Source organism: Perca fluviatilis, chromosome 16, assembly GCF_010015445.1.
Source record: "Perca fluviatilis chromosome 16, GENO_Pfluv_1.0, whole genome shotgun sequence".
NCBI lineage: Eukaryota > Metazoa > Chordata > Actinopteri > Perciformes > Percidae > Perca > Perca fluviatilis.
In genome coordinates this window covers 4,788,099-4,804,178 of record NC_053127.1, presented here as the reverse complement: position 1 = coordinate 4,804,178, position 16,080 = coordinate 4,788,099, and the positions used below count along the sequence as shown (strand labels likewise).

At 40.7% G+C, this 16,080-nt stretch overlaps 1 protein-coding gene and 5 non-coding genes across 6 annotated transcripts in view; all 6 read left to right on the top strand.

The window, feature by feature from the left end:
- The window catches only part of LOC120544555 (E3 ubiquitin-protein ligase Siah2-like), a gene marked incomplete at its 3' end in the record, with an annotated part of 540,100 nt that overhangs the window by 17,694 nt on the left and 506,326 nt on the right, over positions 1 to 16,080 (top strand).
- On the top strand, positions 538 to 609 carry trnad-guc. Its single transcript has one exon. It is a non-coding gene; the product is annotated as a tRNA-Asp (tRNA).
- On the top strand, positions 1,217 to 1,288 carry trnad-guc. Its single transcript has one exon. It is a non-coding gene; the product is annotated as a tRNA-Asp (tRNA).
- Positions 3,258 to 3,328, top strand: trnag-gcc. The gene has a single exon. It is a non-coding gene; the product is annotated as a tRNA-Gly (tRNA).
- On the top strand, positions 4,361 to 4,432 carry trnad-guc. Its single transcript has one exon. It is a non-coding gene; the product is annotated as a tRNA-Asp (tRNA).
- Positions 11,450 to 11,520, top strand: trnag-gcc. The gene has a single exon. It is a non-coding gene; the product is annotated as a tRNA-Gly (tRNA).

Sequence of the window (16,080 nt, the reverse complement as noted above, 5' to 3'; positions counted from 1 at the left end):
CGCATTGTTGTGTCTTGGCGATGTATGTGTGCGCTTGATGTCTGTCTGGCGTGTGTGTGTATGTATGTATGTGTGTATGTATGTATGTATGTGTGTGTGTGTGTGTGTATGTATGTGTGTGTGTCTGTGTGTGTGTCTGTCTGTGCGTATGTGTGATCATTTTACAATTAAATACAGCGACATTAACAGCACAGCTGTTGTCTTTAACTCATGTGTTTGGTGATGATGCCGTGGTTATAAAATGGTGATTTCAAACATACTGAGAACCAACCAATCGGCCGTCCCAAACGGGCAAACGCTCCGAACGCACATTGCGCTGATTCGTAAGAAAGAGCAAACACAAACGTTGTTTAAACCAGCGTCGTTCTTCTCCTCTGTCGTGTGTTGTTGCAGTTCCGCTCTCTGACCAGCAGAGGCCGCCTAATAGCAGGGAGCAGAGCTGAACTCACTCACTCATCACACTGGAACAGCGCCGCTCGGCTATAGGTCGCAGTGTTGTGGATATAAGGGGAACTGCAGCAGCTGCTGTCATGTCCCTCCTCGTTAGTATAGTGGACAGTATCTCCGCCTGTCACGCGGAAGACCGGGGTTCGATTCCCCGACGGGGAGTAACTTTTTCATTTCCTGTTGTTTGTTTTTCCTTCGGTTACAGAATAAAAATGCTGAAATTCAACACAAATAATTTGAAACTCGTACTTATATAAATGTATAAATAAAGGAATTCAATGAATGAATAAATACATATATAAAAAGACACACACACACACACACACACACCACACACACACACACCACACACACACACAAACACGACACACACACACACACACACACACACACACACACACACACAGAGACACACACACACACACACACACACACACACACACACAAGACACACACACACAAGACACACACACACACACACACACCACAACACACACACACACACACACACACACACACACACACACACAACAAAAAAAAAAAAAAAAAATAAAATCTCTTAAATGGGAAACAGCGCCCCCAAAATCCCACTTGTGGCCAAAGATATATGACACCCATAATGAAAAGGGTGCAGGTCTCAGCACAGGGTTCGATTCCTCGACGCAGAGACGTTTTCACTACTGCTGTAATATTTATAACGTTTCTGCACCAAGTAGATACCCGCAGTCCACTGATATCTTGGATGTGATCAGGTGTTCCTTCATGTCCCTCCTCGTTAGTATAGTGGACAGTATCTCCGCCTGTCACGCGGAAGACCGGGGTTCGATTCCCCGACGGGGAGTAACTTTTCATTTCCTGTTGTTGTTTTTCCTTCGGTTACAGAATAAAAATGCTGAAATTAAGAAAAAAATTTGAAACTCGTACTTATATAAATGTATAAATAAAGGAATTCAATGAATGAATAAATACATATTTAAAAAGACACACACACACACACACACACACACACACAGACACATACACACGCACAGACACATACACACACACACACACACAGACATGCACAGACACACAGAGACACACACACTATACACAGATAAGCACAGATACACACTGAGGCTATACTCCATTATGACACACACACTACTGATACGACACACACTACACAGACACGTACACAGAGACACGGACAGACTACATATACAGACTACACACCATACCACATAAAGAGATACAAACACACACTTACAACACCCACACTAATACACCAATAGTACATTTATACTCCAGTTAACAACAAGTAACTATTCACAGAGACACGCACAGACACACACAGAGATAACATATATACAGACCACACCAGAATAACAAGAAGTAGAACTATTCAGAGGTTATTGGACCCGTCCAGTTTAACAAGAAGTAGAACTATTCAGAGGTTATTGGACCCGTCCAGTTTAACAAGAAGTAGAACTATTCAGAGGTTATTGGACCCGTCCAGTTTAACAAGTAGAACTATTCAGAGGTTATTGGACCAGTCCAGTTTAACAAGTAGAACTATTCAGAGGTTATTGGACCAGTCCAGTTTAACAAGTAGAACTATTCAGAGGTTATTGGACCCGTCCAGTTTAACAAGTAGAACTATTCAGAGGTTATTGGGCCCGTCCAGTTTAACAAGTAGAACTATTCAGAGGTTATTGGACCCGTCCAGTTTAACAAGAAGTAGAACTATTCAGAGGTTATTGGACCAGTCCAGTTTAACAAGTAGAACTATTCAGAGGTTATTGGGCCCGTCCAGTTTAACAAGTAGAACTATTCAGAGGTTATTGGGCCCGTCCAGTTTAACAACAAGTAGAACTATTCAGAGGTTATTGGACCTGTCCAGTTTAACAACAAGTAGAACTATTCAGAGGTTATTGGACCAGTCCAGTTTAACAACAAGTAGAACTATTCAGAGATTATTGGACCCGTCCAGTTTAACAACAAGTAGAACTATTCAGAGGTTATTGGACCAGTCCAGTCCAGTTTAACAACCAGTAGAACTATTCAGAGGTTATTGGACCCGTCCAGTTTAACAAGTAGAACTATTCAGAGGTTATTGGGCCCGTCCAGTTTAACAACAAGTAGAACTATTCAGAGGTTATTGGGCCCGTCCAGTTTAACAACCAGTAGAACTATTCAGAGGTTATTGGACCCGTCCAGTTTAACAACCAGTAGAACTATTCAGAGGTTATTGGGCCCGTCCAGTTTAACAACCAGTAGAACTATTCAGAGGTTATTGGACCCGTCCAGTTTAACAACCAGTAGAACTATTCAGAGGTTATTGGACCCGTCCAGTTTAACAACCAGTAGAACTATTCAGAGGTTATTGGGCCCGTCCAGTTTAACAACCAGTAGAACTATTCAGAGGTTATTGGACCCGTCCAGTTTAACAACCAGTAGAACTATTCAGAGGTTTTTGGACCCGTCCAGTTTAACAACAAGTAGAACTATTCAGAGGTTATTGGACCCGTCCAGTTTAACAACAAGTAGAACTATTCAGAGGTTATTGGACCCGTCCAGTTTAACAACAAGTAGAACTATTCAGAGGTATTTGTATGCCTACAAAAAGCGGCGTAATACGTTGTTATCAACTGGTATTGCTAGCAACGGCTAAAACTAACGAAAACAATGAAAATCTGACTTGTAAATGGAAAGCATTCAACTCAGGTGTGACGTCATTCCCAGCTCCAGCTTCCGAGTCCCGAGGTAAATGGACCGCTCCATGTCTTGTCAGTGAAGTGGGCGGAGCTGCTGTAAAAACTGACATGTGAGCATTGGTGGTTCAGTGGTAGAATTCTCGCCTGCCACGCGGGAGGCCCGGGTTCGATTCCCGGCCAATGCAACACAGTTTTGTTACATTGTTGAAGTGTGAGGACAGGATTGAAGAAAAGGCATACATACAACTAGGTTGACAGGATTTTCTCATCCTTGCGGACCATAGACTTAAGGCCATTTAAGAGTCAAGGTGTCCTTCTTGGATATGCTGCCCCCCCAGCACACCACAGTGTAGAAGAGGATGCTGGTAACCCCAGATTGGTAAAACATCAACAGCAGTTTGCTGCAGATGTTGAAAGACTGCAGTCTCCTCAGGAAGTACAACCTGCTTTGTGTCTTTCTGTACAGGTGGCTGGTGTGTGTTGTCCAGTCCAGTTTATTATCCAGCCACAGCCCGAGGTATTTGTAGGATTGCACAGCCTCCACCTCAGCTCCCTCTAGCAGGACTGGTCGCGGTCTTGGTCTGGACCTCCCAAAGTCAATGAGGTGACTAGAGTCTCTCAAAATCTGACGAAAATCTTTTAAACCTTGACCTTTGTTGATCTGAAATGAAGACAGATTCAGCAACTACACGGCCTATTTCTCTCTTCAAATGTTTTCAGAAACACGTCTCGGTGAACTATTTTAGTACAATATGAGCTCGTATTCTGAACGAGCCGCCATGACAGTCTGGCTTTGAATTTCCAGAGAAATCAAACCCATGTGACGCGTTTGTCCAATCAGCTGGTGGTTTTCATTTCCTGGGCAACAATACAGATTAGCGCCGCCTGCTGTTATAGACGTATTACGTCTCGTCTCGTCTTTTTGGTCTGTTCTGTGGCACTTTTTGGACCAACACGGGGAGACTTATCATTTCGACTGGCTTTTCTGTCAACAGTCGGCCGTCTGGTCAGTGTGTAAGCAGCTTTAGATGTAACCGAAGTTACAGGACAGTTAAGAACAGCACAGTATGTTTGTTTGCTTACGAGGCTGAGATGACGCTAAACATTAGTAGTAGGTTAACTTACCTCAAGCGGTTAAACACAGTTAAACACTTACTAAGAAGACTCTACACTGTCCACTGATTGGTTCTCTGCGATCACATGTTGTGTCATGTCCCTCCTCGTTAGTATAGTGGACAGTATCTCCGCCTGTCACGCGGAAGACCGGGGTTCGATTCCCCGACGGGGAGTACCTTTTTCATTTTTCCTGTGTTAGTGTTTATAACACGATATTTTATGTTTTTAGTGATGCCGTTTGCACTTTAATAGACACTATATCTTAATGATAATAGGCTGATTTTGTAATTGTCTTAATGTGGCTTTTAAAATTCAGGTCTGAGTCCATGACTACACCAAGATTTCTGGCTTCGTCTGTTGTTTTTAACATTGTCGTTTGAAGCTGAGCGCTGACTTTCAATCGTTCCTCTTTAGCTCCAAAAACAACCACCTCAGTTTTTTCTTCATTTAATTTAAGAAAGTTCTGGCACATCCAGTCATTAATTTGAATTTGAATTTCAACGCACTTATTCATGTGTTGTATTGGGCTATAGTTCCCTGGCGATGAGGTTATGTAAATTTGTGTGTCATCCGCGTAACTATGGTAAATTATTTTGTTGTTTTCCATAATCTGAGCCAGTGGAAGCATGTAGATGTTGAACAGAAGAGGCCCCAGAACTGAGCCTTGGGGAACTCCGCACGTCATATTTGTATGCTCAGATGTATAATTACCTATAGACACAAAGTAATCCCTATTCTTTAAATAGGATTCAAACCACTTTAGTACTGAGCCAGAAAGACCAACCCAGTTTTTCAATCGGTCAAGCAATATGTCATGGTCGACCGTATCAAATGCAGCACAGAGATCAAGTACTGGCTGACTTTAACAAGAGCCATCATTATATGGCCATCATTATATGGCCATCTAAGCCATATAAGGCTGATTTCCTGTTGCCAGCGGGGGGCGCTGTGACCAAAAGTCAATATTGGCCTGTAGGTGTCCTCAGGCCTGGACTCTTGTTGATTGTGGGAAATTTCAAGCAGATATGACAATGTACACTGTAGTTACAGCCACGTTCTCCTTCATCGCTAAACACTCAAAATGGCCGCCATGCCACGCCCACACCATTTGACGAAAAGTTTTTCTTTTACTAACTTTTCATCGTTAAGGTGTTGAGATGGTACAGACCAAATTTGAAATCCATCGGATGAAATCTCTAGGAGGAGTTCGTTAAAGTGTTGCACCTTGACTTTTAGGCCTACATCTTGTTGCCACTAGGGGGCGCTGTGACTTTGAGCCAATATCGGCATGTAGGTGTCGTCAGGGTTGGACTCTTGAATCCTGAAAAGTTTCGAGCCAATTGGACAATGTACACTCGAGTTACGCCCACTTCCTGTTTTTTCGAAAATGGCCGCCCCGCCACGGCCACGCCCTATGACGACATTTTTTTCTTTTAAGGCGAGACACTACAGGCGAATAGGGTAAAATTTTTGACTAACAGATATCACCATGAAACTTTACCAGTTGATTACTCACATGAATAGGAGAAAAATATGTATTGCAAGTTTTCTGTAATTTTATGTTTAAATATGCTAATCAGGCTATATAAAATTAAATATGCGCTAATTTGCATATATTTTGACGTGACGAATTTGACCATTGAAAAAAACTAGGTTCAAAATTATTTGTGCATTTTGTTGATATACTCAATGAAAAGACTTAAAGGAATATTTCACCGCTGGAAAGCTGAATATATCTTTAAATTTGGGTCACTTTTAGGCATAAAATGTCACATAAATCAGGCCATCAATGACATATTTACAAATCCCTCTGGACAAACCATACAGTTAGGACAATATAGTTAGGAATACGACTGTAAAGTTTGGTGTATGTAGGTGCTACAGAAGTGAAAAAACGTCACGGCGAGTGTGAGAAAAAACTCATTTTGAGAAAACGGCCTTTAAAGATTTTTATGGCAAAATTCCACTAATTTCTATTGAAAGCCATGAATTACAGACAACATATACTTTAGGTCCAAGTAAAATCCATGTATCACACTGTTTAACATCCAAAACTCATTATTGCTTCATCCATCACTGATCATAACATCCAAAACAACACATCAACATGGCCTTCAACTGAAGACCATTACATCACTAACTTCAAACTGACAGAACACAACCATTACACAGCCTAGTTCCCCCAAGTCAGTTCACAGTCTACATATCCATGTCAGCACCATATGTAGGGCCCTCCTTCATCTCCTGCTGGTGTCTTTTCACTTTTTTGGCTGTGATTACACTTTTATGGCTCCACTTTCCACTGGTGGAATGGACACTATTGGCTTTTGAGATCCTAACCATGTCGTCATCCTTCACTGCATTAACATTAACTGTGCTCTGAAGCCACAGTTTCTCCATCACAGCCAGCATGGCAGAGGCACCCTCATTGAATGTAGAAAAGCCTTCATGGCTGCAGTTTTTGGACACTGACCAAGTTGAGGCATGCGTTGGCATTCTGAGTGCCTCCATGCTGCACTGTCACTGGACAGCCGGTGATACACAGAGGTGAGCTTCTTATGAATCATTCAAAAGACCAATATTTAGAACATTGGAGAAAGCAAACAAAGTATACTAAATTGTTATTTGACAGAGTATCTTCACACTGTCAGAGAGACGAAGACGAGACGGATCCTGACTAAACACAGGCTCAGTGACCACCAACTGGGTCAGACAGACAGGTCAGAGAGAGAGAGACAGGCTCAGTGACCACCAGCTGGGTCAGACAGAGATACTCTTCCTCCTCCACTGGGAAAAACTATCTTCACAGAGAATTACACCTTGGAAAAATAGCCAAAAAAATAAAACTTCCCAAAGTTAACACCAGAAAAGAAGCTGGTAGTTCTCCTAGGAGAGGGGACAGCAGCTCTACTGACAGCTATGGATCTGCCTGCCACAGCCTGAGGGACTCACAACCACTTTAGGATCCCAAAATTAAAGATTTGTTTAGTATTGTATAGTAATTATATTAGAATAGTATATATGTGACACCTACATATTTAATATATAACATGTATTGTAGGCCATGAATATCTGTAAACTGCAGAGAGAGAGAGAGAGAGAGAGAGAGAGAGAGAGAGAGAGAGACTGATTTCCTCCGCTGTCTGAAAACTCCTGTTTTCTGAACGACAGTTTAAACATTGACGTACTATGTGAAGGTATTTCATCATCTGCTGTCTTAGTGTGTAATCCCCTGCTGGGTCTTCTTGCTGATAACAACTGTTTTCGTCTTCTCTGAGGTGGTTTTCGACCGTTTTCGACGCACTTCTTTCGACATTCTGAACTACCGCGGAAATGTCAGAGCGCGTCACGTTGTCAGAAATTGGCATCAGCCAATGAGATTGCGCATTTAGAGTTAAAGAAGGAATTATTATTTTCTGTCTGTGCCACCTGAAGACGTTAAAGTTATTAAAAGAAAAACTTTTCGTCATAGGGCGTGGCCGTGGCAGGGTGGCCATTTTGAGAGTGGCTGTAACTACAGTGTACATTGTCATATCTGCTTGAAATTTCCCACAATCAAAAAGAGTCCAGGCCTGAGGACACCTACAGGCCAATATTGACTTTTGGTCATAGCGCCCCCCGCTGGCAACAGGAAATGCGCCTTATATGGCAACCATCATCCGATTTACATGAAACTTAGAATGTGTGGTCTACATGTGATACTGAGCCGCCCCCTATAATATAACCACTAGTGTTGTAACGATTCGTTTTAACAACGATTCGATTTGTATCACGATTCGTGGTCGTCGATACGATTCAAGGACGATATTGGATCATTTAGAACGATACGATCCGAAACGATTCAGTGACTTGAAATCGATTCATACATTTTTTAGCCAAAAATTCAACCAGTGTGACTGAAATAAATACCTGGATACTGGACAGTGCAGTTGAAGTTTCCTAGATTCCTGTTGTTTCTTGTAAAGGAATCAGGTATCAATTAATTATGGATATAACAAACAAGTAAACAACAATTAATGGCAAATGCATTCACATTTTATTTGAATAAAGTGCAACCAACACTTGAATTAACAGGAAGTTAAAATGTTCTGCTCTCATTTTCAATAAAAGTACAGTAAGTGCAACCAACATTTCAACAGTAGGTTTACCTGCTACTTCTGCTTTTGTTTTTCAACATAAAAATATTACAATATTAATATCAAAAATAAAGTGCAACCAACATTTCTTCAGGTTGAATTAACATTAGATTTACCTGCTACTTTTGCTGTTGTTTTTCAACATACAAATAGGGTTTTTTATGACGTGCTTAAATCCAATGGGTTATTTCCTAGTATCGATACAATCGATTGATTAGGGTAAACGTACCCATTAAGCCCAGGCACCATTTAAGCCCACTTGCAACTTTGAAGTCAATTAAAAAAAAAATAGGTGGCTGTCTTACGCTACTCATTATTTCATCTAATCTAACAATTTCTTAATTACACATCAGTTTTTGTTGAGAACCAATCACTTTTGTCAATGTTGAGATATGCCAGCCTACATCAGTGCAGTCTCAAGGAGGCTCACATAAAGTCGCCTCAAAACTTTGGTGTTTTGGGACCCCTCAGAAGGAATCTATGTTCAACAATTTACATCCACTAACTTGGTAAGTGCATTCATATTATGGAAATTGAGAGATTAATGATTTGATTGTTGTGTATTATCAAGTAGTTTTTTGCCAATTTGTACTATTTGATTTCATTTGGAAAGATGGGTTTTGCTAGTTTGCGTAGCGAGCTAATCACAAGGTCAAAATATAGCCATACTGATAGATACACTGCCGAAGGATTAAAAATGTTAAGTATGTACACTAAATGTTTTCTGATTCATTTTATATCAATCTACAAATTAAGACACAATAAATGGTTTGGGTGGGCTAAATATTTTTTTTAAATGCCTTTTTTTCAAGGTGGGCTTAAATGGTACAGTGATCTAAAAAGCAGGTAGTGCAAGCCAACTTTGAATGAAAATACCTTGATAATTCTGAAAGTTTGGCAACAGAGGGACAACTATGATGGGAAGTTTACAGCATATTTAGGCTCCAGGCATATCTTTATAAATTTATTTCATTTTGGTGTTAACATATCATCTTTATTTCCCCGGTAGTCACTGTAGAACCATTTAAGCCCAGTATGTTCCATTTAAGCCCATCTCATGGGTTTCAATAGGAAATTCCTGAAATTATGAGTTTGATAGGAATTTCCGATGTAAAGATTTGTAATTTTGTCATTTTTACTGTAATCCTGTGACTTTGATGTTCTTTTACCTTACTGACATCATTAACAAGAGTACATCATAGATCACACACTGGCCAGAAGTATTGTTATGTAACCTAATTTGCATAATCATTTGTTTACAGTGAGAAAAATGACATCAAAAAGGAAGAATTACAGCAGTTGTCCTAAAATCATCAGGCATGTCAGAGGTTCATACTTTGCCGGGCTAACCCTTTTCACCTGGCAAACCACCAAGAAATCAAAATGCTGTACTTTATGAGCTGTTTTCCAAGTCATGTTTGATATCTGATGTTAAAATGTTATCAGTGCAAGTGATGATGAGTTGGCAAAAGCATGCCAACAAACTTTTTTTAAAATACTTAATATAATGTAACGTAAATGTTAATGTAAGACAGGTTAATGACTTAGTGTCAGGGTTTTTACTACTTTTAAAATTGTTATATTATGAACATTAAAAAAATAAATAAAACCTATGAATGTAACTTATCAGAATAATAATTGTAGTCTTATCTTTTTTTCACAAGCTGCTCTTCAAGTTATGTTTGTGGTTTGATGATGGTTGTTATTGGTTCAAATGACAAATTGGCTAAAGCAAGCCAAACATAACATGAAATGGTTTTTTTAGATACTTGTTAATGTAAGACATATTATTGAATAAATATTTGGTGTTTTCACTAACTATAAAATAATAATTACTTATATTTTATCAATCATTTTTGTTGTGGGCTTATTTGGAACACACATGAGGCGTAACGTGCTAAGCAATTAAGCCCATGCCAGACTTTTGACTTTATTTATAAAATATCTTTATTTTATATGATAAAACATACACAAATAAATAATTTATTTTCAAATGAGAGATTAATCTTACATTTTAAGAAATTATTATGTTAATAAACTATGTCAGTATGTAGGAAAAATAACTGAACTCAGATTTTGGTGGGCTTAATGGGTACGTTTACCCTACATTTTAAAACGATGTTAGATCGATATATGTCGTCCGAAAGGCCAACTTGCCAAGCACAGATCGATGTAGTTGGATCATAGGAATATAAATCGATACATCGATGTAGTAGATGGATCGTTACACCCCTAATAACCACGCCCACTTACTCAGGCCACGCCCCTTTCATAACATTTTGGCCCCGTACAAATATGTACAAATATTCAATCATCTAGTTTATAGATCGCACAAAAAAAATAAAACCATCATTAATAAATGGTAAATTAATAGTAAATAAAAATTTGGTTCAGTTGTTTTACTGTTAACTAACAATGACATGATAGGTGGTACAAATTGAGTAATGGTATCATAATAAGAGATCAGAATATAATTTTTGTATTTTGTCATTTAGTCTAATATTCTAATTAGTTTACAAATTTAGATGGATGGTTAATACTTTGTTAAAGGTTAATACTTGTTTTGTAAACCATCTATAAACATTTGGATGGTTATTATAAAGTTGCAACTAATGCTTAAAATACTAAGTTAATGATTATTAACGCATTCATAACGATTTATAAAGCATCAATTAACATTGATTTGGCCTTTTTAAATCTTTTTGGGCGATCTATATAATAGATGATTGAGTATTTGTACACTGATTATAGCTTCCTACATAATGTTGTATGAATTTGTATCTCACTAAATCAGTCGTTCACACAGGCATGCACAACAACAAAAATCTGTGGACGTATACGCTGTTTGTATGCACAAAAAAAGTGGTGTAATGTGTTGTTATCAACTGGTATTGCTAACAATGGCTAAAGCCAATGAAAACAATGAAAATATGACATGTAAATGGAAAGCATTGAACTCGGGTGTGACGTCATTCCCAGCTCCAGCTTCTGAGTCCCGAGGTAAATGGACCGTCCATTGACGTGGGCGGAGCTGCTTTTGAAATTGACATGTGAGCATTGGTGGTTCAGTGGTAGAATTCTCGCCTGCCACGCGGGAGGCCCGGGTTCGATTCCCGGCCAATGCAATGTGGTTTTGTTGCTGAAGTGTGAGGACAGGAATGAAGAAAAGACTTCAACGTGCACGTTGGCAAAGATGGAGATACATGGAGAGGCGTTACTGGGAGGAACATCCTCCCTGTTCTAAACCAGAGTGGTTGTCTGTTGTTGGACTTCTGTGCTAGTCGTGGATTGTCTATAACAAACACCATGTTCGAACACAGGGATGCTCATAAGTGTACTTGGTACCAGAGCACCCTAGGCCGAAAGTCGGTCAATTTTATAATAGTTTCATCTGATCTGAGGCTGTATGTTTTGGACACTTTGGCTGAAGAGAGGGGCGGAGCTGTCAACCGATCACCATCTGGTGGTGAGTTGGGTCAGGGGTGGGGAAAGACTCTGGATAGACCTGGTCCTGCTGCACCCCCTGCTAAGCTCTCCGCGGTGCCCTGCAATGTCATGCTGCGTCCTGCTGAACCCGCTGTTCCTGCTTACGTCCATCCATGCTCTGCTGTGCCACACTACATCCTGTAACACCCCTGCAGCGCCCCGGATATGAACATAAACTACTACAACTACCATTTGAAGTCACTGTTCCATTATCTTTAATGTGACTATTATCGCCACTGTTCATCACATCCCCAACCGGCACCGTCAGACACCGCGCTACCAAGAACCTGGGTCTGTCCCAGGTTTCTTCCTAATAGGGAGTTTTTCCTCGCCACTGTCGCACTGCTTGCTCTTGGGGGAATTATTAGAATTGTTTGGGCTTTGTACATTATATCTGTAAAGGGTCTCGAGATAACTTATGATTTGATACGATAAATAAAATTGAATTGAATTGAAGACTTAAATGGGTGACCAGTTATGAAAGGAGGTGTGGCTTAAGCATAGGGGACGCCACAAACACACCAATGAAGAAGGAACTCTCTGCGTTCAAGGACACTTCACACAGGACTCTACCTTAAACGGTTCAAATGTTATGACGGGGGTGTGGCCTGAGTAAGTGTCGTTGCCAGTATAGGTGGTGGCTCAGTATCACACGTAGATTAGATTAGATTCAACTTTATTGTCATTTTGCAGTGTACAATTGTCACTGGGATGCAAAGCAAGAGTTCAGTAGGGTGACAGCTGCAGGAAAGAAGCTTCCTCTGAACCTGCTGGTAACGAGTGTCGAGAGACTTGGACGCCTCTCGGACGGGAGTGGGGTGAACAGACTGTGGCTGGGGTGAGAACAGTCTTTTATGATGTTGCGCGCCTTATGCAAGCATCGCTTGCCCTGGATGGTCTCGATGGAGGGGAGTGAGGAACCAGTGATGAGTTGGGCGGAGTCACCACCCCCCTGCAGTACTTTCTCGGTCATACACAGAGCAGTTGCCATACTGAACTGTGACATCGCTTGGCATCGTTAAACTTTAAAACCAACAATTCAGTTTAGCGTCAGCTTTTAACTTTTAATGAAATTCATACTTAAAACGATTTCCACTTCTTCTACTATTCTCACTACTTCACCTTCTTCTTACGGATTTAAGCTATTCATCCAGTTTAGCTTTAGCACTTCAGCTATTCAGCATTCCCACGCATTTTCTCAGCAGGAAATGCATTTTCTAGTCGCATTTAAGATTCTTTTATTATTCCATTTTTATTGGTAAACAAATACGCGCTATAGCCTAAACTGTGCATAGTGGGGGGTACAATTTTCAGGACTGGTCCAGATACTTCGCAAGGGCGCTCGGACACAAAAATTCACACACTTAAACCACTAGGTGGCGCTATAGCAGAAAAAAATGTTTTTCCCTATTACGTCCAGACTGTACATCGCATATTTTAAAAAAGGTATAGCAACGCGTGTTCCCTGAATTCAACTTAATCTCTTGATATAGGCCACGCCCATTCCCACCTAGACTTTTATCATAGTGAAATCGCGATTTATCATAAAGCTACTTTTTCGATCTCCTCATATGCCTTGTTTCCAATTTGCACGAAACTAGGCACATAGTATCGTCAGACGGTGCTGACTAAACTGAACTTACGTTCGCTGAGAAGCTACACATTTTCACTACGGTTGTAATATAGTTTTATCTTTTCTGTCCACTGATTGGTTCGCTGCATCAGATGTTGTGTCATGTCCCTCCTCGTTAGTATAGTGGACAGTATCTCCGCTTCGTCACGCGCGGAAGACCGGGGTTCGATCTCGACGGGGAGTACCTTTTCGTTTTCGGTGCTAGTGTATAAACATGTGAAACATAAATATGTAGCAAGCTATAGTCAGTGTACAAATACTCAGTCATCTATTTTATAGATCGCCCAAAAAGATTTAAAAAGGCCAAATCAATGTTAATTGATGCTTTATAAATTGTTATAAATGCGTTAATAATCATTAACTTAGTATTTTAAGCATTAGTTGCAACTTTATAATAACCATCCAAATGTTTATAGATGGTTTACAAAACAAGTATTAACCTTTGACAAAGTATTAATCATCTGTCTAAATTTGTAAAATAATTAGTTTATATTACACTAAATGATAAAATACTACAATCTTAAACTGGTTCTAAGCTTGAACAAATATCCTCAGTTTATGACTGATGTGATGTCTCTACCAGATATTGTAACAAGTTTTTATTGAACGATAAACTGACCTTTGACGCTAAACTCATGCTGGTAGACAGTATATGAACCAATTCACCCTGACTAATTAATACTGTTTGGAAAGATTTGTATGTTATTATCTTTAGGTTGGCGGTTGGCGATTTGCGACAGTTAGCCGTTAACAATATAAGTTAATGATTATTAACACATTCATAACAATTTATAAAGCATCAATTAACATTGATTTGGCCTTTTTAAATCTTTTTGGGCGATCTATATAATAGATGATTGAGTATTTGTACACTGATTATAGCTTCCTACATAATGTTGTATGAATTTGTATCTCACTAAATCAGTCGTTCACACAGGCATGCACAACAACAAAAATCTGTGGACGTATACGCTGTTTGTATGCACAAAAAAAGTGGTGTAATGTGTTGTTATCAACTGGTATTGCTAACAATGGCTAAAGTTAATGACAACAATGAAAATCTGACTTGTAAATGGAAAGCATTGAACTCGGGTGTGACGTCATTCCCAGCTCCAGCTTCTGAGTCCCGAGGTAAATGGACCGTCCATTGACGGCGTGGAGCTACTTTGGAAGTTGACATGTGAGCATTGGTGGTTCAGTGGTAGAATTCTCGCCTGCCACGCGCGGAAGCCCGGATTCGATTCCGGCCAATGCAACGTGGTTTTGTTGCTGAAGTGTGAGGACAGGAATGAAGAAAAGACTTCAACGTACGTTGGCAAAGATGGAGATACATGGAGAGGCGTACTGGGAGGAACGTCCTCCTTGTTCTAAACCAGAGTGGTTGTCTGTTGTTGGACTTCTGTGCTAGTCGTGGATTGTCTATAACAAACACCATGTTCGAACACAGGGATGCTCATAAGTGTACTTGGTACCAGAGCACCCTAGGCTGAAAGTCGGTCAATTTTATAATAGTTTCATCTGATCTGAGGCTGTACTCGGCTGAAGAGAGGGGCGGAGCTGTCAACCGATCACTATCTGGTGGTGAGTTGGGTCAGGGGTGGGGAAGACTCTGGATAGACCTGGTCCTGCTGCACTCCCTGCTAAGCTCTGCGGTGCCCTGCAATGTCATGCTGGCGTCCTGCTGAACCCTGCTGCTTCCTGCTACGTCCATCCATGCTCTGCTGTGCCACACTACATCCTGTAACACCCTGCGGCCCGGATATGACATAAACTACTACAACTACCATTTGAAGTCACTGTTCCATTATCTTTAATGTGACTATTATCGCCACTGTTCATCACATCCCCAACCGGCACCGTCAGACACCGCCTACCAAGAACCTGGGTCTGTCCCAGGTTTCTTCCTAATAGGGAGTTTTTCCTCGCCACTGTCGCACTGCTTGCTCTTGGGGGAATTATTAGAATTGTTTGGGCTTTGTACATTATATCTGTAAAGTGTCTCGAGATAACTTATGATTTGATACGATAAATAAAATTGAATTGAATTGAAGACTTAAATGGGTGACCAGTTATGAAAGGAGGTGTGGCTTAAGCATAGGGGACGGGCCAAACCATCACCAATGAAGAAGGAACTCTCTGCTGCGTTCAAGGACACTTCACACAGGACTCTACCTTAAACGGTTCAAATGTTATGACGGGGGTGTGGCCTGAGTAAGTGGCCGTTGTTACAGTATAGGTGGTGGCTCAGTATCACACGTAGATTAGATTAGATTCAACTTTATTGTCATTTTGCAGTGTACAATTGTCACTGGGATGCAAAGCAAGAGTTCAGTAGGGTGACAGCTGCAGGAAAGAAGCTTCCTCTGAACCTGCTGGTACGGGTGCGGAGAGACCTGAGACGCCTCCCGGACGGGAGTGGGGTGAACAGACTGTGGCTGGGGTGAGAACAGTCTTTGATGATGCTGCGCGCCTTATGCAAGCATCGCTTGCCCTGGATGGTCTCGATGGAGGGGAGTGAGGAACCGGTGATGAGTTGGGCAGTTTTCACCACCCTCTGCAGTACTTT